Consider the following 26,290-nt stretch of genomic DNA (forward strand, 5'->3'; position numbering starts at 1 on the left):
TGATTCTTTTTTACTTTAAGAGGTGATCATTTTAAGGCGTTGGACCTTAAAAATGATCCATTTTACTTAGTGAGAAAATGAAATGACAAACTTCAAAAGCCTATTTTTATGGACGAGCTTGACTAGGCGAATTGATTTTAGCCTTTAGTTTCACTTTAGTTATTAATCAATTCGATTAAGAATGAGAAATCCCAAAGAGAAAACGTCCGATTGATTTTCCGCTTTATTTTACTAAAAGATGTCTTTTTGATTATTATATTATTTTTTACCTCTTTTTGATTTCCGACGTGGTTACGGCACGACCGAACGGTCGGAATTTATTTTAACCGAAGTTAATGGATAATACAATTCAAACGTTCGGTGGAAATTTATTTTATTTTTAATTTAAGCGAGAAATGACTTAAGTAAAATGGCTTAAGCACGTCAACAGGGGGTATAAAAAGTAAACAAAACGAGAATAAAAATGCACGAAACACAATGTGGACCACTACGGGTACATAGAATGAATCGAAAAGCTTGGTTCGAGGTACTTACCCGTTGAAGATCGAAGAACGATGAAGAACGAATGAAGAACGTCGAAGAACGGTTGAAACCTTTGCGAAATTCTTCACGGAAAACGTTACGGAAACGTTTTGGAAGCGCCTCGGCTTAGATTTTCTTCACGGAAACGATTTTTCCAAGCAAATTCGAAAGAGAGAGAAGTGCCAAAGGGGCTGAACCCTTTTCTTCTTCACTTCCTCCCCTATTTATAGCAAAATAGGGGAGGTGGTTGCCGCCCAGCTCGCCCAGGCGAGCCAGGTTGCTTCCTCCAGAAGCAACAGCCTTCTGGAGGAATATTCTGGAGGGCCCAAGTGGGCCTGGGTGCTATTTGCACCCCCATTTTTACTAAGTACATCCCCCTCTGCTGTTTTTTGGTGATTCTTTTTTCGTAAAGTTACGGAAACTTACGAATTTCGTAACAATACTTGTTTTCTTCCCGTAACGTTACGGAACCTTGCGGATTACATAATCATCCCCCTTTTGACTTACGGAATGTTACGGAACCTCACTTAATTATGCAACGATGCTTCCATTTGATTTCCGGTGTGTCACGGAAACTTACGGATTGTGCATCCATATTTTTTTGGTTTTTCGGCATGTCCTGGAATTTCACAAATTGCCTAATGATGGATGCCAAGCACCTCACAAGGACCAAAGAAAGGTCGCATGTCATCAAGCAAAGGTCCCCGGACGAAATTAGGGTATGACAGTTGCCCCTCTTTACTTGTCTTTTATTGGAGATAAAAGGAAAGTAAAGATAAGACACTAATTTCGTTCCTCTCGATTCGACGAGAGTCGCGGGTGACCATAAAATCTCCACATGCAAATGACTTGTTGCTCCCGGATTTTCACAAATTGCCTAACGATGGGTGCCAAGCACCTCACAAGGACCAAAGAAAGGTCGCATGTCATCAAGCAAAGGTACCCGGACGAAAATTAGTGTATGACACTAATTTCGCTCCTCTCGGTTGACGAGAGTCGCGGGTGACCATGAAATTTCCGCATGTAAATGACTTGTTGTTCCCGGAGGAACAAAAGGTGCAGAAGACTATGTCAGCCTCTGCATGCTATCAAGCGTTCTGTCTTACAGATAGAAAAAGAATGTTTATACGGATAACCACTTGGGTATTTCCGCGTATCATCGGGCCCGCCGCCTCTGGATGATACAGGGGTGCAGAATGACCAAATTTGGTCTCTGCTTGTCATCGGGCCCGCCGCCTCTGGATGACAAAAGGGTGCGGATAACCGTAAGGTATCTCCGCGTATCATCGGGCCCGCCGCCTCTGGATGATACAAGGGTGCAGAATGACCAAACTTGGTCTCTGCTTGTCATCGGGCTCGCCGCCTCTGGATGACAAAAGGGTGCGGATAACCGTAAGGTATCTCCGCGTATCATCGGGCCCGCCGCCTCTGGATGATACAAGGGTGCAGAATGACCAAACTTGGTCTCTGTATCTCCGCGTATCATCGGGCCCGCCGCCTCTGGATGATACAAGGGTGCAGAATGACCAAACTTGGTCTCTGCTTGTCATCGGGCCTGCCGCCTCTGGATGACAAAAGGGTGCGGATAACTGTAAGGTATCTCCGCGTATCATCGGGCCCGCCGCCTCTGGATGACAAAAGGGTGCGGATAACCGTATGGTATCTCCGCGTATCATCGGGCCCGCCGCCTCTGGATGATACAAGGGTGCAGAATGACCAAACTTGGTCTCTGCTTGTCATCGGGCCCGCCGCCTCTGGATGACAAAAGGGTGCGGATAACCGTAAGGTATCTCCACGTATCATCGGGCCCGCCGCCTCTGGATGATACAAGGGTGCAGAATGACCAAACTTGGTCTCTGCTTGTCATCGGGCCTGCCGCCTCTGGATGACAAAAGGGTGCGGATAACCGTAAGGTATCTCCGCATATCATCGGGCCCGCCGCCTCTGGATGATACAAGGGTGCAGAATGACCAAATTTGGTCTCTGCTTGTCATCGGGCCCGCCGCCTCTGGATGACAAAAGGGTGCAGATAACCGTAAGGTATCTCCGCGTATCATCGGGCCCGCCGCCTCTGGATGATACAAGGGTGCAGAATGACCAAACTTGGTCTCTGCTTGTCATCGGGCTCGCCGCCTCTGGATGACAAAAGGGTGCGGATAACCGTAAGGTATCTCCGCGTATCATCGGGCCCGCCGCCTCTGGATGATACAAGGGTGCAGAATGACCAAACTTGGTCTCTGTATCTCCGCGTATCATCGGGCCCGCCGCCTCTGGATGATACAAGGGTGCAGAATGACCAAACTTGGTCTCTGCTTGTCATCGGGCCCGCCGCCTCTGGATGACAAAAGGGTGCGGATAACTGTAAGGTATCTCCGCGTATCATCGGGCCCGCCGCCTCTGGATGACAAAAGGGTGCGGATAACCGTATGGTATCTCCGCGTATCATCGGGCCCGCCGCCTCTGGATGATACAAGGGTGCAGAATGACCAAACTTGGTCTCTGCTTGTCATCGGGCCCGCCGCCTCTGGATGACAAAAGGGTGCGGATAACCGTAAGGTATCTCCGCGTATCATCGGGCCCGCCACCTCTGGATGATACAAGGGTGCAAAATGACCAAACTTGGTCTCTGCTTGTCATCGGGCCCACCGCCTCTGGATGACAAAAGGGTGCGGATAACCGTAAGGTATCTCCGCGTATCATCGGGCCCGCCGCCTCTGGATGATACAAGGGTGCAGAATGACCAGATTTGGTCTCTGCTTGTCATCGGGCCCGCCGCCTCTGGATGACAAAAGGGTGCGGATAACCGTAAGGTATCTCCGCGTATCATCGGGCCCGCCGCCTCTGGATGATACAAGGGTGCAGAATGACCAAATTTGGTCTCTGCTTGTCATCGGGCCCGCCGCCTCTGGATGACAAAAGGGTGCGGATAACCGTAAGGTATCTCCGCGTATCATCGGGCCCGCCGCCTCTGGATGATACAAGGGTGCATGTCACATGACCTCAGGGTCAGTATGACAAAGATTATGGGGCGCCCGACAAAAGCAAGGCTCTTGCTCCTACGTATCCTCCAATGAGGAATTCAGACCTACATAGTTCTTGATAACTTGTGAGACTTGAAAAGTCTCCATCGGAAAATGCTGACATCTCCGGAAGGGCGCAGATGACCATATTGGTCTCTGCTCGTGAATCACACTTGGGGTCACTGAATGACGAGGTGCGGATAACCGTAAGGTGTCTCCGCGGGCTACCAGCTCTTGAGTCATGGCAACAAAAGGCGGTGTGGTCGACAAAAGCGAGGCTCTTGCTCCTACGTATCCTCCAATGAGGAACTCAGACCTACGTAGTTCTGGATAACTTGTGAGATTTGAAAAAGTCTCGGTGTTTTCTCCACTAAAATGCAAACATGCTTTAGCAAGGAGACAAATATTCCAACTGATTTAGAGCAACATATGCTTTTTTGAGTGAAAAACAATGCGTCTACCGGGGAAGGAGAGTCTGCTGATGAAATCTCCCATAACCATAAATGAGATTTTGGATGTTAGCATTTCGTTTCTAAATGATCATTTAGAGGAAACACTGGGTTCGACAAAAATAGAAGAAATCCACTCAAAGTGTATCAATCTCGCACAGGTAAGTGTTTCATCCTAATTCCGAACCATAGATATGTCATGACTTGACTTTGCAAATTATTTCCTATCAAATCAAAAATTACACGCGTGATCATGGATCAATAGGGCTTCCCTTGGGAATGGGTTCTTTTGGTGGTTTCTTCTTTCGGCTTTTGTGTGTTTTTGGCTTTTGATTTTTTGTTGGCTTTTCCTTTTCTGTTTTTGTTTAGTGTGGGGCGAAAAAGTCGCTAGCGCACTGATTTTGGTTGGCAATTAAAGGGAGAAGACCATTTTAGGTCACGGTTTCCTTTCCTTCTTTTTGTTCATTTGGTGACAATTCTGTATTGTTCAGATATTGTCCGGTCTAAAGACCTCTCTGCACATTTCTTCTGGTTTCTTTGACCAGGAGCTTTCTTCTCTTCCTTTTTTACTTTCTCCCATTCTTTGGTTGGGAATTTTCTTTCTTTTCTTTTTGCTTTCTCCCACTCTTTGATTGGGAATTTCCTTTCTTTTCTTTTTGCTTTCTCCCACTTTTTGATTGGGAATTTTCCTTCTTTCCTTTTTTGCTTCCGAGGGTAAGGATTATAGTGAGTCATGATTTTGGATCAAGGTTTGTAGAATGGCTAGACATGATACATGTCGGGGTTTGGTTTGGCTCAAGGATAAAAGGGGTGCCCCACATTATTTCCATGACACAAATGCAAAAATGATGATTTGGAAATTTTATGAAAAACTGGTTATGCATGCACCTATGCGGACACTCAAGTGTCAAATTTTTATGGTCATGTGATGCTAGGGCTCAGGATTCATTTCCTCTATTTTTAGTCAACCCAATGTTTCCAAAATATGTTCTTTTATCAATTTGTGCATTCATCCGAGTCCATTTTGGGTGTCCGGAAAAATTTTCACAGCATTCACCCTTCAGGTGTATACACATTTTTTCCAAAAACTAGCTATGATCAGCGAATTTTTCCAAAGAAAAGTTGGAAGTCATCTCTTTTCAAAAGCATGTTGGTTTTTCAGCTTGACAACTTATTTTTTCTTTTTTTTTTTTATCATTATCATTTGTTTATTTCTTTTTCTTGTTTGTTTTTTTTTTTTCTTCTTTTTTTTTTCATGAGGTATTTTGCTACCTAAACATGTGCATATTTTTGTGAGGTATTTTTGCTATATACATGCATATCCAAGGTATCTTGCCACCTAAACATACATATATATGTTTTGTGAGGTATTTTTTTGCTACATACACGCACATCTAAGGTATCTCTCTACCTAAACATACAAATATATATTTTGTGAAGTATTTTTTTGTTTACATACACGCACATCTAAGCTATCTCTCTACCTAAACATACATATATATATTTTGTGAAGTATTTTTTTTACATACATGCATATCTAAGGTATTTTCACTACCTAAACATACATATATATATTTTGTGAGGTATGACTACCTTCCGAGCTTGCGCTTGTTTTATTTAAATCCCCAGGATCATGAGCAACTAGGTGCATCCTACTATAAAAAGTGATCAAATAACAAGCATAGATTCAAAAGGTACTAGGTTGCCTCCTAGTAGCGCTTCTTTAACGTCTTTAGCTGGACGCCTTATGACTTGTCAGTCACTGACCTAGTACTTTGCTTACCTTTGGCTTTGGACTTGGTAGCCTGCTGGTCGGCCATGTGTCGTAGGCAACGCCCTAACCTTTTTGCGGATGAGCTGAGGTGAACTCTAGAGGTGGTGGCGGTGTGTCTATTGCCCGCTACCGGCCATCCCAATGCTGCTGTGGTGTTTCGCCCTGCGCCTGCCTAGGGACGCAGTACTTCTTGATGAAAGCTCGATCAGTAGGGGGCCTGATGCCCTTGCTGGAGGTTACAGGTACTCTGTAGAACTGACAGAGACCCGTAATTAGAGCTTGACAACTCCAAGACCCTGTTGGACTTCTTCGGGTCCACTGGGTGTCTTGCAGGTGCGATCCCTGCAAACAATTGATGAAATCAGAAATCAGTTGAGCGATGTGCATACTTACCTATGATGACATAACCTTGCCGGGGGGGTACGGGCACCCTGTAGGACTGATAAAGGCCCGTAACCAGAGCTGGAAACCCCAGGGCCCTGTTGGACTTTTCCGGGTCCACTGGGTGTCTTGCGGGTGCGATCCCTGTAAATAGTAGATGGCATTAGAAATTAGTTGGAAATAATGCATACCTACCCATGTCGGGACGACACAGACCAACTGATACTTTTGCAGGGGGAGATTGGCATTGCGGTCGCTGGGCAGAATATTGCTAACTAGCAATGTCATCTATATCTGTGTAAGAGTGGCCATGTTGGTGCGCATGATCCGCACTCGTCTCTTTGCAGCGGCGCGGGTGAAATCTTGCCCCGGTATGCACAGTAGCTGTGTGATAGCCTCCCTCTCTGGTTGTGCTCGCACAGTTGGCCCTCCTCCAATATCAGGGGGTGGCCCAGGAACCGTTAAAAGGAAACTACTGGTCCCTTAACCGGGAGTGCAAGTCTCGGTTAAGCATTTAAGGACAGAGGACCTTAAATTATCTTAAGGTGTGGATATGGAGCCCACTGAAAGTGAGGACACGTAGTCCTCTAAAGGCGAGGGCGTGTAGCCCTCTGAAGTTCAGGACGTGTCGCCTTTCGAAGGCGAGGGAGTGTAGTCCTATGATGGCAAGGACGTGCAATCCTCTAAAGGTGAGGGCATGCCCCCCTTTGAAAATGGGGAACATGTAGTCCTCTGATGGCGAGGACGTATAGTCCTCTAAAGGTGAGGATGTGTAGTCCTCTGAAGGTGAGGGCGTGTAGCCCTACAAAGGTGAAGGCACATGACCCTTTGACGGTGAGGACGTGTAGTCCTCTGAAGTTGAAGGTACATGACCCTTTGAAGGCGAGGACGTGTAGTCCTCTGAAGGTGAAGGTAACTAGTACCCAAGGTGAGGGCGTGTAGCCCTCTCAAGGCGAGGACTTATAGTCCTCTGGAGGTGAGGGCGTGCAGCCCTCTGGTGGTAAGGACGTGTAGTCCTCTCAAGGCGAGAACGTGTAGTCCTCTGACGGTGAGGGTAACTAGTACCCAAGGTGAGGGCGTGTAGCCCTTTCAAGGCGAGGACATGTAGTCCTCTGGAGGTAAGGGCGTGCAGCCCTCTGATGGTGAGAACGTGTAGTCCTCTCAAGGCGAGGACGTGTAGTCCTCTGACGGTGAGGGTAACTAGTACCCAAGGTGAGGGCGTGTAGCCCTCTCAAGGCGAGGACATGTAGTCCTCTGAAGGTGAGGGCATGCAGCCCTCTGTTGGCGAGGACGTGTAGTCCTCTAAAAGCGAGGACGTGTAGTCCTCTCAATGGTGAGGGTAACTAGTACCCAAGGTGAGGGCGTGTAGCCCTCTCAAGGCGAGGACATGTAGTCCTCTGGAGGTGAGGGCGTGCAGCCCTCTGATGGTGAGGATGTGTAGTCCTCTAAAAGCGAGGACGTGTAGTCCTCTCAACGGTGAGGGTAACTAGTACCCAAGGTGAGGGCGTGTAGCCCTCTCAAGGCGAGGACATGTAGTCCTCTGGAGGTGAGGGCGTGCAGCCCTCTGATGGTGAGGATGTGTAGTCCTCTAAACGGTGAGGGTAACTAGTACCCAAGGTGAGGGCGTGTAGCCCTCTCAAGGCGAGGACATGTAGTCCTCTGGAGGTGAGGGCGTGCAGCCCTCTGATGGTGAGGATGTGTAGTCCTCTAAAAGCGAGGACGTGTAGTCCTCTCAACGGTGAGGGTAACTAGTACCCAAGGTGAGGGCGTGTAGCCCTCTCAAGGCGAGGACATGTAGTCCTCTGGAGGTGAGGGCGTGCAGCCCTCTGATGGTGAGGATGTGTAGTCCTCTAAACGGTGAGGGTAACTAGTACCCAAGGTGAGGGCGTGTAGCCCTCTCAAGGCGAGGACATGTAGTCCTCTGGAGGTGAGGGCGTGCAGCCCTCTGATGGTGAGGACGTGTAGTCCTCTCAAGGCGAGGACGTGAAGTCCTCTCAACGGTTAGGGTAACTAGTACCCAAGGTGAGGGCGTGTAGCCCTCTCAAGGCGAGGACATGTAGTCCTCTGGAGGTGAGGGCGTGCAGCCCTCTGATGGTGAGGACGTGTAGTCCTCTCAAGGCGAGGACGTGTAGTCCTCTCAACGGTGAGGGTAACTAGTACCCAAGGTGAGGGCGTGTAGCCCTCTCAAGGCGAGGACATGTAGTCCTCTGAAGGTGACGGCGTGCAGCCCTCTGTTGGCAAGGACGTGTAGTCCTCTAAAAGTGATAGGTACAAGTACCCAAGGGTCCACCCTTATGAGAAAGCAAGAGATCGACTCATCGAGAGGGCCGGTCATCCCAAATCCACAAGATTTGGACATTAGATGTAGGAAATCTATCCAGTTAACATGATTTTTAGGGATGCAGATGCATGCAACCTTTGTCGTGAAATTTGGTAAATGCGGACTTCATATGAAACAATGCAATGTAATGGAAAGTTGTACAATGTTCATGACATTCTTTCCCTATTTTGTGATTTTGATTTTGATTTGATTTTTTTTTGGAAAACATAGATTGACTGTCCTTTTGAAAGAGGTGATAATTCATGCGACCTTATCCTATCTTTTTGCAAATCTCTCTGGGAACTCCCTCAGAGTGTATGTTCTGTTTGATTTAGTCACTTGACCGTTTTGGAGTGACGGGAATGGAGTCGTTCGATAATTAATCAATCTATTGAAATTCCAGGGCTTGTCTCCTTTTTTTTCTTGTTTAAAAACATCGACGGGTGTGAACTTTTGATCGGCCCCTATGTTCACTTGAGGCTCATGCACAGTGCCCCTCATTGCCCCAGTGTAAGGCTTTGAGGTACCAATCATTGCCTTTCGTCATGACCTTGTAGGAGGGAACCTATTGGGTGAGAACTTCTAATCTGCCCCTAGGTTCGCTTGAGGTTTTTGCATGGTGCCTTTCGTTGCCCCAGTGTAGGGCTTAGAGGTACCAAGTGTTGTCTTGTTTTCACGACCTCGTAGTGAGGAAGAATGAAAGAAGCAGTTGATTCTTGCAAAAAGAATTTTCCAAGGACGAGAAATAGTTGAAGGATCTTTCAGTTGATGGATTAAGTCAATTGACTCCTATGTAGAAGCAAGATGTTTTGATGTCTTGATGATGCTAAAGGATCAAATGCTTCTAAGTTTTATTCAAGACAAGAATCCAAGAAAGTCAAGATATATTATCAAGTTTGATCTCTTAGAATCTTTAGGAAGAAGTTTCCAAATTGAAACAAACAAAAGGTTTGACCAAAGAATTCTATCATTTCAAATTGAGATTTGCTCTCTGGTAATCGATTACCATTAGTTGAAAATGTTTTAATTCAAATTTTTAAAACCTGTAATCGATTACATAAGTCTTGTAATTGATTACCAGAGGGGATTTTCAGAAAATAATTTCCAAGAGACATATCTATTCAAATGTTTTATGAACGGCCATTCAAAATGTTTTAAAGAGAGTTTTTATTGCCCAAACAGTTTTATCCTCTCGAAAGATCAAGAGTATTTCTGAACTGAAATGTCTTATCCTCTCAAAAAGATTCCTTGGTCAACCACTTGCTTATTCAATAAGGAATTTTGATTGGTCTTCATTGTACAATCTATCCCTTTTAAGAGAGATTTCTTCTTCTTATTTCTGAAAAAGGGATTAAGAGACCGTGGGTCTCTTGTAGTAGAGGATTCTTGAACACAAGGGAAGGGTTGTCCCTATGTGCATTGTTAATCCGAAAAGAGAGAGTGAAAGTTTAATTGGGGAATAATATTCGTATCTTAATTCAATCCCCTCTTCTTCTCAAGGTAACTGAGGCCATTTGTCCAACATCCTTTTCTTGATAACTCACTTCTCTCTAAAAAGACAAAATGAGGTCACATGAACGTCTATATTTTTACTTGAAAACACAGTCAATCAAATGCCTTTTTATTTTTTATTTTGAAACTTATTTTTTATTTTGAAACTTATTTGTTTTGAACTTTGCTCGTTGTTTTACTGCACCCCCACCAACGTGCAAGATGAGTAATCTCTGATTGAACGGTCTTGGAAGTCAACACTCAGGAGCGCAGGTTGCTTGAGCAAACGGACCAATGGCTTACACCCACATTCCGGTGAAAGTTGAATAAGCAAACATGCGTTTGTGAGAGGATGAGGGACAAAGATATCAACTTTATCCATTTCATTTAACATTGTAGCTGTGGTTTACAATAATGGCATAAACTTGGAAACCCTGATGAGTCATTAGGGACACCTAACAACAGCTTTCAAAATTGCCCCATGTGTGGCATCTCTTGTCAATGTCAGGATTTACACGCAATTCTCCTCAAATTTCAGCCAGCCCGCATCAATTAGACCTTGCACCTTACGCTTCAGAGCCCTACAATGCTCAATGGAACGCCCCGAGGCTTCTCCGTGACAAGCACACATTGCGTTCGAGTCGTATTCTCGGAGAAATGGAGGTTGATGAACCTTGGCTAGGGTTATGGCCACCACTGAATTATCAAGTAGATACGGGATCAAGTTTAGCATATGACAACGGAATTTGGGGTGAACCCTACAGGCTTTTTGCTGCAAAATTCCTTTTTGTTGGTGTTTTTTTTTTTTTTGTTTGTGCTAAAGGTGGTCTTCGTCATTGGAAGTGCGGTAGACAGACTTTGTGGTTGATTTAGGGATGGCCTTTGTGGATAACTGGGTGGTGGGGTAAGGAGGAGGTTTGTTATTGGCCGAGTAATGACATTGTTGGGTTGGTGGGAAACTTGGCCGTATAGGAATGGCAGTCACAGCATGGGTTTCTCCCTTTTTCTCACCCTCTTCATTTGCCCCAGTTTTCTCAGTCGTCCTAGTAGGATGATCAAATTTGCCTCTTTTCGGATCCACTTCGATCTTTTTGCTGGCGAAGACCAAATCTGTAAAACTTGAAGGTGTGTAACCCACCATTTTTTTCATAGTAGAACACCGGTCACGTGTCTACTATCCTTGTGATAATCTCTTTCTCTGTTTTTGGGGGTGCTACTTGAGTTGCCAAGTCTCTCCATCTTTGGGCGTATTCTTTGAAAGATTCGTGCCCCCTTTTTGCACACTTTTTGTAGTTGCATCCTGTCCGGAGCCATATCAGAATTGTACTGACACTGCTTAATGAAGGCAACCATTAGGTCCTTCCAAGAATGGACTCAAGAAGGTTCCTAAGTTAGTATACCAGGCGACAGTTGTCCTAGTAAGACTTTCTCAGGAAAAATGTATCAGTAGTTTCTCATCTTTTGCGTATGCCCCCATCTTCCGACAGTACATCTTTAGATGGTTCTTGGAGCGAGTAGTCCCCTTGTACTTGCCAAAGTCCGGCACCTTGAACTTGGGAATGACCATGTTTGGGTATTAGGAACAACTCTTCTAGGTTAGCAAAGGCATAATCTTCACCTCCTTCAATGGCCCTGAGCCTTTCCTCTAGATGATCCAACTTTCCCATTCCTGCCATAGTCATGAGGGTTTTTAACCGCTGTGGAATGCAAGAGGTGCAGTTGTGGGTGATACTGAGGGCCCTCCAAAGGGTTTTGTAGGGGTATACCACCAACTGCTTGCCCTTCAGTGGTATATCCGAGCCAAGGCTCGAAGTCGACTAGATTGTGATGGGGAATTTCATGGGTCTCTTCCACGGTTTAAGAGACATGTGCATGATCAGTTTGGGGTTGCTGGCTTTCAATGGGTATAGGAGTGGAGTTATTGACATTCTTATTGGGAGTGTACGCCACATTGGGTGGCGTATAGTTGAGAGGCAAGCCATATGACGGGAAGGCGTGCTCGTTTTGAATTTGCACATCATGGGGGCCGCCCGTACTTCCTAAATCTTTGCCTACCATATTTGAGGTTGGATGATTCATTTGCTTGAGGCCGGATGGGGACGTCGGGTTCAGCTTAGCAACAACGCTGGTAGCGGCAATGGCAACCGCATTGGCTTCCATTATCTTCTTCACGCTCATCATGGCCTCCATCATTGTGGCCATTTTCTCTCTAATGGCCTCCATGTCGGCCTTCATCTTCTCTTGTATCTCCTCTACTTCACCCATTACTCTAGCTCTAGCACGAGTTCGGTAAGGGCGTCGTAAAGCGTGTCCCTTTCTTTTTTATAACAATGATTAAGTTCATTTTATTTTATTTTTCAAGGAAAGAATGCAACAAGCAATGCAACCAATGAAAAGCATGGATGCATGCGAATGATGTACAATTGAAGTATTGCGAATTTTTACGCAAGATATGGGGTTGAATCAATTTAGATTTTCAACATGGTCCATGACATCTTTGTCAAGGTGAAACTGGAAGTAACAAGGACATCAATAATCCTAAATATGTTTGGCAGTAGATGAAGCAGTGATGTGACTCGATTCATCTTTTGCCCCAATTTTGCAAGATGGTTACTTCCATATTTCAACTTGACTTGATGAACCTTTTTGTAAAAGCATGAGCTTGGTTCAACCCTATAATCCAAGGAATGGCAATTCTGATCGCCAATACTTCAACAACATCTCATAGGGATGAATGACTCGGGCATACTTTAAGCTTATGCACGGAAAATGTAATTATGAAATTGAGATGCCCGAAGAAACACCATTTCCTAGTTAACCATGCATTAGGTACCATGTTCAATTATTTTGTTTTTAAGTGAAACGGGTTTATGATCCCAACATGGTTGGCTCGTGGTGCCTAACACATGAAACTAAGAATGTAGTATGAAGTTTCACGCTTCCCCCTTTTTTGTTTTTGTTTTGTAGAGGAAAACGCAAGGATGAGCAAACATGAAAACAAATGGTATGCAATTTTGCAGATCAAAAAGTTTGTTGAACGCATATGCATGATGATGCCATGACTCATGCAAAATGTGAGGCTGGAATATGATAACGGACAAATGCAGGATATGTCCATTATGATGTTATGAAGAGATGCTTATGCGATGCATGATATGAATGCATTTTACGGACACGAGAGCCCGGAAAATTATCTCTTCTTACTTGTGCATTTGGGGGTGCAGTGCCCCATGTGTACAATTAAGAAGGTGATATGGACCTTCCGGCTTCGCGTGACAAAGGACGAGACCAACATACAATGCATGCTAGAGATAAAATGCGGGAGTGACTTGATTCGCACTGATTTTTGGAGTAAAAACGTGGGATAAACTCATTTTATTCAAAAAGTTATAACTAGTCAAGATCTGAGCGACAATACAAACTTCCTAGTGGTTTCTAATCATATGGTCCATTAAGTCTATCATATGTTGACAATAGCTGAGAAGTCCGTGGATCTTCTTGGGGGCGGAGTAGGTGTCCGCCATTGCTTTGGCCTTGGCTAGCAATCGGGGAAGTTCTTGACTCCTGTTCAAAGTAAGAGCAAATCAGTCCGTCCACATTGTTGCCTCTTGGTGCCATGAATCAATTACCCTCTCCCTTGCTTCGCTTTCTGCTGATATCTTGGCGTACTCATCCTCTAGCCTTTGCTCGTGAGTCGCCGCTAGATTTAGCTTCTCTTTGCACTCATCGATGACGGCCCACATATTCCCTTCAGTCTCGCTTAACTGTTGGGACAAACTTCTTTTCGACCTAAGGTAAGCCTTTAGCTCGTCCTTCAAGATCATGCCTTTGACCCGTGATGATTCCTTTCACCTCTTCGGAGCTTGAGCTTACTATTGCTGCCCTATAAAGCCCCTCAAAACTTTGCTGGCACGTGTTCTTCCTTTTGGGCCTTCTTGGTTTCTCGTTCCAAGGCATCAGCGGTGGCCATATTGACGTCCCTTAGTTCATCATACTCTTTTCAGACTTTGATGGCTATGGACTTGAACTTCTCTTCGACTACTCGGGCTCTTTCAAGCTCTGCCTTTAGGGCTTGTACCTCATCACTTTCTTCCGAAGCTTTAACCTCATCGTCCCTCATAGTCTTTAGATTTGGGAGCCAATCCAATCCTTGTGTTCGGACTCTCAGCCACTTATGATAGCCGCCGATGATCCCATTACTGCTTCCCCTAAGCTCTCTGTCCTTTCTTCACGCCGCATCCCATGCCTTGCGAACTCCTTGGAGTACCCTCGCGTTGTGGTCACTGAAACCCCGTGCGATGAAAGGCGTGATGCTTTCGTCTAATGGCACTCCTCTCATGGGGTAGCCAAGCTGTCTTATGGTGAGAACGGGATTATAATTAATACAACCCCTTGTTCCCATCAAGGGAACATTTGGACATCCTTCGCATGAAGATAGAATCTTGATTCTTCCTTCCTTCTAGCGAGGGAACCAATTAACAGACGCCCCCCCATGCTAGCCAAGAGTTGGTCCCAATTCGCCTATCCTTTTTCGACGCACGAGCGGTAACCTTGTAGCGGATAGACGAGCCTACCTTCTTGGAGAAAAAGGTGTGAAACCAGCCCCACATAGAGAGCTGGAGTACAGCAAACAATCCTTGCATTGCTTTCTTCACATCTTCGGTCGAAGGTGTCATATAGGTCGGCTAGCATAGCGACAACCGGACTTTCCTTGTGGTTATGATAGGCGAGAAAAACGTCGATCGCTGCCAGGTCCACCAACCCATCCACATTTGGAAAGAGGACTCCCTCGAAAATCAACAGTGTGAGAATATCTATGAATGGGGTCCACTCGCCTTTATCTGCCAAGATTCTTGCTTTTACCTCCAAATATTTTCTCGGTATTCCGACCACCCCATTTTCGACTTGCCTTTGGCGGTCTAATTCCTGCGCCGAGATTTGGACTTTTTTAGAAATTCTGGCCAATGAGGGGTAGAACCCTGAGAAGAGGTATGGTTTCCTTCCCCTTAGAGGACATCCTAGGATCTCTTCAAATTCTTTCACCATTGGTGATAGCTGGAAGTCCCCAAAGATGAAGCACCTCAACGGCTGATCATAATACTGGGCGAGGAAGGCAATTGGTTCCATGGAGACTTCTACCCTAGCTAGGTCCCAAATGCTTACCATAGGCTTTGCGGAAGGCTTGCCGTTGAAGTTGACCCATTAATTGCCCCAACTTTCGTAAACTGGTGACCTCTAAGCTCTTGATTTTGACTTGATAAAACCTCTTTTTAAGCGAAGGCTTTTGACTTGATCCCATGTTTTACTAAAGTGAAATAAAATCTAGTGCGAATCAAAACTCCGACATCTATCATGGGTGGAATGGATGAATGCATGAAGGAATGCATATGACACGGATGCAATTTATGAATACGGGAGCTCGGGAAATTGTCTCCTTCTTAGATACAACGTCTTGGGGTAGCAAAGTGCCCAACGTATGTATTTAAGAAGGTGACACGGACCCTCCGTTGGTTTGCCCAAGAGAGGGGATTAAGACGGAACCCACACATGATGCACATGCGAAAGGTACAATACGGGGATGTACATAGTATGATAATATTCACTGAACATAAGCAAACGGGTATATGATACTTATGCATGGCAGTGTGAAAAATGGCACGCAGCGTGTTTGCTCCGTGCCCCTATTTAAGGGACCTATAAGGGAGAGAACTAACTAGGCTTTTAGCAATAATCCCCAAGGTAGTCATATCTCTCTTGATGGTTTCTAGAGGTATCATCCCCTTCGAAGAACATATTGCAGCAGTAGGGACTACTAGCAACAATAAGTTTTCAAAGAGAAAAGCTCTAGATGAGGGTTCACTGTAATCAAGCAAGTCGGAGACCTAGCATGATCACAGATTCACCTCCACTCCTTATGTTCCCATGAACCCGGGTATAGGGCCCTTTTTCACTCACAGTGTGTGCAAATAGTGTTAGTGTTTGTGTGCATCAAATGAATAAATATTTACCTCATGCATACATTCTAAAACACACTAAAAGCAACAAATAGTTTATATACACAAGAACATAAAACAAATAAAGGGAAACCAACAAAGGAGAAAGTCATGATAAAACATTGCACAAGATTAAATGGCCTAACTCTCTAAAAAACAGTCCCCAGTGGAGTCGCCAACTGTCGCAACCTACCCTTCGGCGGGAGGGCGACGCGTGACTCGCGGGATGCTTGTTCCACGAAAGGAATACGCGCGGAGTCGCCACCAACGTTTATTTGAGGAAAACGTCGGAAAAACCGGAAAAGACGCGATCTACGAACTTTTAAGTGAAAGGTTCGGGAGTTGTATTTACGCACGGGGAAGGTATTAGCACCCCACACGTCCGCCCCAAGGGACGGCAGCCTTTAATCGAATGTGCAAACATGACTTTGATTTTTTATGTTCCCTTTTTATGTCTCTATATCCTTTATACCCTTTTTATATTTTCTCTTTTTGTGGTCGACAAGGGTGTTTCCCTTTGCTCCTACGTATTTCTCAATTTGGGATGAGAAAATCAGACCTACGTAGTTCTTTTTTTATCAAGTGATTCTTTTTTACTTTAAGAGGTGATCATTTTAAGGCGTTGGACCTTAAAAATGATCCATTTTACTTAGTGAGAAAATGAAATGACAAACTTCAAAAGCCTATTTTTATGGACGAGCTTGACTAGGCGAATTGATTTTAGCCTTTAGTTTCACTTTAGTTATTAATCAATTCGATTAAGAATGAGAAATCCCAAAGAGAAAACGTCCGATTGATTTTCCGCTTTATTTTACTAAAAGATGTCTTTTTGATTATTATATTATTTTTTACCTCTTTTTGATTTCCGACGTGGTTACGGCACGACCGAACGGTCGGAATTTATTTTAACCGAAGTTAATGGATAATACAATTCAAACGTTCGGTGGAAATTTATTTTATTTTTAAGTTAAGCGAGAAATGACTTAAGTAAAATGGCTTAAGCACGTCAACAGGGGGTATAAAAAGTAAACAAAACGAGAATAAAAATGCACGAAACACAATGTGGACCACTACGGGTACATAGAATGAATCGAAAAGCTTGGTTCGAGGTACTTACCCGTTGAAGATCGAAGAACGATGAAGAACGAATGAAGAACGTCGAAGAACGGTTGAAACCTTTGCGAAATTCTTCACGGAAAACGTTACGGAAACGTTTCGGAAGCGCCTCGGCTTAGATTTTCTTCACGGAAACGATTTTTCCAAGCAAATTCGAAAGAGAGAGAAGTTCCAAAGGGGCTGAACCCTTTTCTTCTTCACTTCCTCCCCTATTTATAGCAAAATAGGGGAGGTGGTTGCCGCCCAGCTCGCCCAGGCGAGCCAGGTTGCTTCCTCCAGAAGCAACAGCCTTCTGGAGGAATATTCTGGAGGGCCCAAGTGGGCCTGGGTGCTATTTGCACCCCCATTTTTACTAAGTACACCCCCCTCTGCTGTTTTTTCGTGATTCTTTTTTCGTAAAGTTACGGAAACTTACGAATTTCGTAACGATACTTGTTTTCTTCCCGTAACGTTACGGAACCTTGCGGATTACATAATCATCCCCCTTTTGACTTACGGAATGTTACGGAACCTCACTTAATTATGCAACGATGCTTCCATTTGATTTCCGGTGTCACGGAAACTTACGGATTTTGCATCCATATTTTTTTGGTTTTTCGGCATGTCCTGGAATTTCACAAATTGCCTAATGATGGATGCCAAGCACCTCACAAGGACCAAAGAAAGGTCGCATGTCATCAAGCAAAGGTCCCCGGACGAAATTAGGGTATGACACCCTCTATTGGTGGACTTCCCTTGTTAGGGAACGAAGGATTCATGGGGATCCTCCTGCAGAGTATTGGAATGATCTTAAGAGTGCCCTTAGGAAGAGGCACATTCCCCCCTACTATGAAAAGGAGCTTATGGACAAGCTCCAAAGGCTTAAACAAGGAAGTATGAGTGTTGAAGAATATAGACAACAAATGGAACTACTCTTTTTAAGAGCTGGACTTAGGGAGGAGGAAAGGACAAGCATAGCGAGGTTCCTTAGTGGGCTTAATATGGAAGTAAGGGACAAGGTTGAACTCCTTCCATATAGGGACCTAGATGAACTTGTCCAACTTTGTATAAGAGTGGAACAACAACTAAAAAGAAAGTCTTCTTCAAAATGTTATGGCTTTCACTCTTATCCAAGGAAGGACCAAGCCCAAGGAATTTTGGGGGCTACACCTTCAAAACCCAAGGAAGAAAAGGGTAAGACCATAGAGAAATACACCCCTAAGACTAGTTCCCAAGAAAGGACTAGCAACATTAAATGCTTCAAATGTCTTGGGAGAGGTCACATTGCCTCTCAATGCCCCACAAAGAAAACCATGATTATGAGAGGTCAAGATATTTATAGTAGTCAAGAGGAAACTACTTCTTGCCCTTCCTCTAGTGGAAGTGAAGATGAAGTAAGGGGTGAAGAGTCTAGTGAGGAAGTCTACCCCCATGAAGAAGGTAACCTCTTAATGGTTAGAAGGCTCCTTGGAGGTCAATCTTGTGATCTATCTCAATCCCAAAGAGAGAACATATTTCATACAAGATGCAAAATTTTAGATAAAACTTGTTCTCTCATTGTGGATAGTGGATCTTGTTGCAATTGTTGTAGCACAAGATTAGTTTCCAAGTTGAACCTCACTATCATTCCCCACCCAAAACCTTATAAACTTCAATGGCTCAATGAGCAAGGGGAAATGATAGTTAACCAACAAGTGAAGGTACCTTTATGCATTGGGACATATAAGGATGAAGTTAATTGTGATATAGTTCCCATGGAGGCAGGACATATTCTTTTAGGAAGGTCGTGGCAATTTGATAGGAAGATCATTTACAATGGCCTAACTAATGAGATTACCCTCACCCATCTTGGCACTAAATTTGTGTTGCATCCTCAAACACCTTCACAGGTGGCCAGAGATCAACTAACTATGAAAGATAAGAGGGATGAGGAAGAAAAAGTAGAAAAACAAAAGAAAAAGAAGGATAGTAAGGCTTTGTCTTCAAAGGCCAAGGGGAAGGAAAAAGAGGAAAAGGATTCCTCCAAGAAGATTGTTAAGAAGGAAAATCATTTTGCAACAAAAGGTGATATTAAAAGAGCACTCCTTCTTAAACAATCTTTCTACCTTCTCCTATCAAGGGAAACATCCCTTAGCACTACCACAATTCCTACATTTGAGACCTTACCCCCAAAGGTCCAAGAACTCTTACATGAATTTGGTGATATATTTCCCAAAGAGATACCCGTTGGGCTACCTCCTTTAAGGGGAATAGAACACCAAATAGATTTAGTCCCAGGAGCAAGCCTTCCTAATAGGCCAGCCTATAGGACTAACCCTCAGAAGACTAAGGAGATAGAGTCTCAAGTTAAAGAATTGTTGGAGAAGGGCTGGGTCCAAGAGAGCCTAAGCCCATGTGTTGTGCCAGTGTTGTTGGTGCCCAAAAAGGATGGTACGTGGAGAATGTGTACAGATTGCAGGGCCATCAACAACATCACTGTAATCGATTACCAGAGGATGTAATCGATTACCCGTGGCAAAAAATGGTTTACAACAGCTACTAAATATTTGAATTCCAATTTTAGACTTGTAATCAATTACACCATATTGGTAATCAATTACCAGTAGTTAATAAATGTTTTATTTCAAATATTAAAGCCTGTAATTGATTACACAAATATTGTAATCGATTACCAGAGGAGATTTTCAGAAAATAACTTTCAAGAGTCACATCTATTCAAATGGTTTATGAATGGCCATCAAAGGTCTATTTATATGTGACTTGGAAACACGAATCAAGAGAGAGTTTTTGATTGCCCAAAAAGTTTTGTCCTCTCAAAAGATTAAGAGAGTTTTTCTAAATTGAAATGTCTTATCCTCTCAAAGATTCCTTGGTCAAACACTTGCATATTCAAATAAGGAATTGTGATTGATCTTCATTGTACAATCTGTCTCTTTCAAGAGAGATTTCTTCTTCTTTTCTTTTTACTTCTGAAAAGGGGTTAAGAGACCGAGGGTCTCTTGTTGTAAAGGATTCTTGAACACAAGGGAAGGGTTGTCCCTGTGTGATTCAGACTTTGTAAAAGGATTTTACAAAGAGAGTGGAAAATATCAAGTGGGTTGCTTAAGGACTAGACGTAGGCACAGGAAGTGACCAAACCAGTATAAATCAAGTTTGCATTTTTCTCTTCCCTTAAACTTCTTTTATTTATTGCTATTTATCTTTTGCCTTTAAAGAAGTTTATACTGAATTGCCTTTTGAGTAATTCATGTTAAGGGTGCATTGTTAATCTAAAAAGAGAGCGAAATTTTAAATTGGGGAATAGTTCTTGTTATCTTAATTCAACCCCCCCTTCTTAAGATAACTGAGGCCATTTGTCTAACAAGTGGTATCAGAGCACGATTATTGTATAAAGTTTAAAAACTTCAAGAATAGATATGGCCTCATCCAACTTTCCATTTCTTGAGGGAAATTCTATTAATAGGCCTCTTATGTTCAATGGCGAGGGTTATCACTATTGGAAAACCCGAATGCAGATCCTTATTGAAGCCATAGATTTAAATATATGGGATGCCATTGAAGTTGGTCCTTTTACTCCTACAAAGGTAGTGGGAAATGCAATTATAGAAAAACCAAGAGAAGAATGGAATGATGATGAAAGAAGAAAGGTTCAATACAATTTAAAGGCCAAAAATATAATCACTTCTGCATTAGGCATGGATGAATTTTTTAGAGTCTTAAATTGTAAAAATGCAAAAGAAATATGGGATACATTGCAAGTAACCTATGAAGGCACAACTGATGTCAAGAGATCTAGAATAAACACTCTCACACATGAATATGAACTGTTCAAAATGTTTCAATATGAGACCATAGAAGATATGCAAAAGAGATTTACTCATAGAGTTAATCATCTTGCACCATTGGGAAAAATATTTCTTAATGAAGATCTTATTAACAAAGTGTTGAGATGTTTAAGCAGGCAATGGCAACCAAAAGTAACAGCAATTGCAGAATCAAGAGATCCCACTAATATGTCTCTTGCCACTCTCTTTGGAAAACTTCAAGAACATGAAATGGAACTTATGAGACTCCATCAACATGAAGACAATGATATAAAGAGAAAAAGAATAGCATTTAGAGCCTCATCATCTTTTATTCAAGAAGAAAGTAGCAAAGAGGACTTGACTGAAACAGAAGAAGATGATGATGATTTCAAACTCTTTGTGAAAAGGTTCAATAAATTTCTGAGAAACAAAAGAAATAAAAGAAAATCAAACATCAATACAAAGAAGAAAGAAGAAGACTCCTCCTTAGCCCCATCATGCTATGAAAGTAATCAACCTTGGCACATGAGATCCGATTATCTTGTCTTTGAAAGAAGAATTGAAAAATCCGACAAGAGGAATCTCAAAGAAAAGAAAGAAAAGAAAGCATAGATCACTTGGGAAGAAAATAAAAAAAAATTCTTCAAGTGATTCAGAAAAATAAAATCATAAATCTGGGTATCATGATGAAAGACTATGAAAACGGAGAAGAGCAAAAGCGATACATTGATAACAATTTCTCCAAACACATGGCATACATCAAAGTTTATTCAACAAACAAAGGCCACTTGATCAATAAGCCCAACAAGTAATATCAAATGATACCAACAGGTCACTTGTCTTTGATTGATTACTTTGATGATCTTTGATTGATTACTTTGATGATTTTTGTTAACTTTTGAATGAGTTTTTGATGCTTGTTTACTCCTTAAATATTTGATTTTCATTAATATTTTTTTTATTTTATAGTTATGTAGAAAAACCTGAAAATTATCTTGTCATAGGAACAAAATGGGTTTTTAGAAATAAATTAGATAAACATGGCATAGTAAGAAACAAAACAGTGTTGCTTTATCCACTGCTGAAGCGGAATATATCTCTGCCGGCAGTTGTTGTGCACAGATTTTATGGATGAAGCAACAATTATCTGACTATGGTATCCTTCTTGATCGCATACCTATTAGGTGTGATAATACTAGTGCCATAAATCTATCCAAAAACCCTATACAACATTCTAGAATGAAACATAAAGAAATTAGGCACCATTTTCTAAGAGACCATGTTCTAAAGGGAGATTGTTTGCTAGAGTTTATTGATACAAAGAATCAGCTTGCTGATATCTTTACAAAACCTCTCCCAAAGGATATATTCTTTTCAATAAGAAGAGAATTAGGCCTTTTAGACCTTTGTGATTTGGATAGGTAAAGTTTGTTGATTGTCTTTGATTATGTTTTCATGATTGCTTTTGTTTGATTGTGTTTGATTGTAAGTATTTGATTATATTTGATTAGTGTGTGTTAATTGTTTGATTAATACTTGTTTGAATGAATTAAATACATATTAGTGATGATGATTGATAGTGTTAGATGTATTTAGCATAAAAATAGGTTATTTTAGAGGAACTAGTCTAGTTTATGCTCTGGTAACCGATTACCATCCAGTGTAATCGATTACACATGAACAGGCAGCCTGTAATCGATTACAACATCCTGTAATCGATTACCAGTAGGCTTATTGGTCCTGTAATCGATTACCAATCCCTGTAATCGATTACAATTCGTCCTCATCTATAAATATTCACAAAATCAGAGCTGCTGCGCAGCCACAGCCTCCTTTCACGTCTCCTCCATTCCTAAAACTTCAAATCTTTGAATCTCACTCAATTCTTCACCAAATCACGTCCCGTAAAGCCCAATCTTCCTCTTTTTCACTCCTCTTTCACTTCCACCGATTAAAATCCACAAAAACTTCATCAAATGGCAGAGCCATCGAAGAAGAGAAAGGGATCATCCTCCACCGCTGCTGTTGCTGCGCATCACCGACACGGACAATCTGAAGCATCCACAACACCTACTCATCCATCTTTATCATCTCCAAGATCATCAACATTGTTTTCTTCCGATGATCAGCGTCTACGGTACCTTTCTCAGTTTTCTTCTAGAATCATCTTAGACCCTAAGTACCTAGACGTAGAATTCTTTAATGATGAAACGTTTGATTGCTATCAAGTGTTTCAAAATTCTGGCCTTGTTGATTTCATGTCATTAAAATTTCCATATTATCCTAAACTTGTAAAGGTCTTCTATTGCAATTTAAAAATTCAGGATGGCATTATTATTTCTGAGGTGCATGGTATTCCTATGGTCATTGATCAGTCACTGTTCTTTTCTTTAACTAATTTACCCAGTCAAGGTGCACCTTTTGAGGGCACCATTGTTGATGACTGGAAGTTTGATTATTCTAGTCATGATGCTCGCCGTATGGTCTGCAATGACCAGGCTGAAATGACCGGTAGATTGTTGGCTGGGTCATTCACATTTGATAATCGCATCATGCACTATATAATTGTTAGAATTTTGCTTCCCCGCTCTTCAAATTTAGCACAAGCCTCTGAGGAGGATTTGATTCTGATGTGGGCTTTTCTCACCGGTCGTCAGATCGACTGGGCCCATTTGGTTCGGTACCGCATGCATAAGGCATTACGGGCCAATGCACCTCTACCTTATCCACAGTTGATAACTTTGTTTCTGCGTCATTTTCAAATTCCGCTTGATGATGAGCCATTTGTTCAAGTCAAGCGTTCCTTTGCAATTGGTGCTGGTGCTGTGACTTCCTTTGGTTACCGTAAGGATCGGAATGGTCAATGGCTGAAGAAAGACGCACTCCCTCCTCAAGATGAGCATACTCCTTCACCTCCTCCTCAGCATGAAGATTCAGCACTCCTGAATGAAGTCCTTACCGAATTACGAGGTCTTCGTTCTTATGTTGGTGAACGTTTCGACTCATTGGATACACGCTTTGCCGGCATGGATATTCGCCTCACACAAGTTGAAAAAGATGTCTCCTTCATCCGTACTTGCTTTGATCCACCACCACCGCCTCCATCATCCTCTTAGCTTAATTGTTATTATTATGACTAAGTCTTATTAGTAATTAAGTATTATTAGTACTTTGTTTTATCGTCGTGTATTTGGCTTTTTGTTGCTCTAGTTATCATACTCTTGCACTATTATTATATTTCTGGACTTTGCTTTGGTTGTTATGACAATGTATGGATTTATTTTGGTTTAATGTTTGGCTCTGTTTGGATTTTGATTGTGCTGTTTAGTTCTTTTTGATGTTGCCAAAGGGGGAGAGAACTTGAGAGAACTTGGGTTAGAAATCAATTAAACTCATTAAAGTTAGGCATAGGCATACATGCCAAAAGATAGGGGGAGTAAGGGCTGTGTGAACGTGCTATCATCTTGTATATGGTTTATCTTGATTTCAGGGATTGTCATCATCAAAAAGGGGGAGATTGTAGAAGATCTTTGGTGTTTTGATGATGATCAAAAAGCTTAGAAATCAAGTGATAAAAGTTATAAATCAAGTGATCATCAATTCCAAAACATAGGGGGAGTAAACTCAAATTTTATATATATACATTGTTTGCTTGAATCATGATTTCAGGACTTATATTGTCATCATCAAAAAGGGGGAGATTGTAGAAGCAAATTATTTTGATGTTTTCATGATGATCATGATGAAGAAAAGCAAATGATGCAAATGATTCAAGAATACAAGCCACAACATCAAGATGATCACTAGTATTTTAGGAAGGGAATTCCTAATTGATTTAGCAAAAGGTTAGGCCAAGTAATTTGAGTTAAAAAGTGTTTTTCAAGAGATTTACTCTCTGGTAATCGATTACCAGAGGATGTAATCGATTACCAGTGGCCAAAAATGGTTTACAACAGCTACTAAATATTTGAATTCAAATTTTAGACTGTGTAATCGATTACACCATATTGGTAATCGATTACCAGCAGTTAATAAACGTTTTAATTCAAATATTAAAGCCTGTAATTGATTACACAAATATTGTAATCGATTACCAGAGGAGATTTTCAGAAAATAACTTTCAAGAGTCACATCTATTCAAATGGTTTATGAATGGCCATCAAAGGTCTATTTATATGTGACTTGGAAACACGAATCAAGAGAGAGTTTTTGATTGCCCAAAAAGTTTTATCCTCTCAAAAGATTAAGAGAGTTTTTCTAAATTGAAATGTCTTATCCTCTCAAAGATTCCTTGATCAAACACTTGCATATTCAAATAAGGAATTATGATTGATCTTCATTGTACAATCTGTCTCTTTCAAGAGAGATTTCTTCTTCTTTTCTTTTTACTTCTAAAAGGGGTTAAGAGACCGAGGGTCTCTTGTTGTAAAGGATTCCTGAACACAAGGGAAGGGTTGTCCCTGTGTGATTCAGACTTTGTAAAAGGATTTTACAAAGAGAGTGGAAAATCTCAAGTGGGTTGCTTGAGGACTGGACGTAGGCACAGGAAGTGACCAAACCAGTATAAATCAAGTTTGCATTTCTCTCTTCCCTTAAACTTCTTTTATTTATTGCTATTTATCTATTGCCTTTAAAGAAGTTTATACTGAATTGCCTTTTGAGTAATTCATGTTAAGGGTGCATTGTTAATCTAAAAAGAGAGAGCGAAATTTTAAATTGGGGAATAGTTCTTGTTATCTTAATTCAACCCCCCCCCCCCTTCTTAAGATAACTGAGGCCATTTGTCTAACACAATATCTTTTCAAAAATTGATCTTAAAAGTGGGTATCACCAAATCAGGATGAAAAAGGGTGATGAGTGGAAAACCGTTTTCAAGACCAAGTTTGGTTTGTATGAATGGCTAGTGATGCCTTTTGGACTCACTAATGCACCAAGCACCTTTTTGAGGCTTATGCATCATGTCTTAAGGGATTTCATAGGTAGATTTGTAGTTGTTTACTTTGATGATATTTTAGTGTACAGTAGGAGCCTAGATGATCACTTAGGACATCTCAGGCAAGTTCTTTCAGTCCGTAGGAAAAACACCCTCTATGCAAATATAGAGAAGTGTACTTTTTGTGTAGATAATATAGTTTCCTTAGGGTTTGTAGTTGGTAGAAATGGGGTCCAAGTGGACCCTGAGAAAATCAAGGTCATCCAAGAATGGCCCACCCCAAAAAGTGTGGGAGATATTAGGAGCTTCCATGGGTTGGCAAGCTTCTATAGAAGGTTCGTTCCTAATTTCTCTACAATTGCATCACCTCTCAATGAGCTAGTGAGGAAGAATGTGGCATTTACCTGGGGTGAAAAACAAGAGCAAGCCTTTGCTTTGCTAAAAAAAAGGCTTACTAAGGCACCTGTTCTAGCTCTTCCTAATTTTTCTAAAACTTTTGAGCTAGA

Source organism: Glycine soja, chromosome 14 (assembly GCF_004193775.1).
Source record: "Glycine soja cultivar W05 chromosome 14, ASM419377v2, whole genome shotgun sequence".
Classification (NCBI taxonomy): domain Eukaryota; kingdom Viridiplantae; phylum Streptophyta; class Magnoliopsida; order Fabales; family Fabaceae; genus Glycine; species Glycine soja.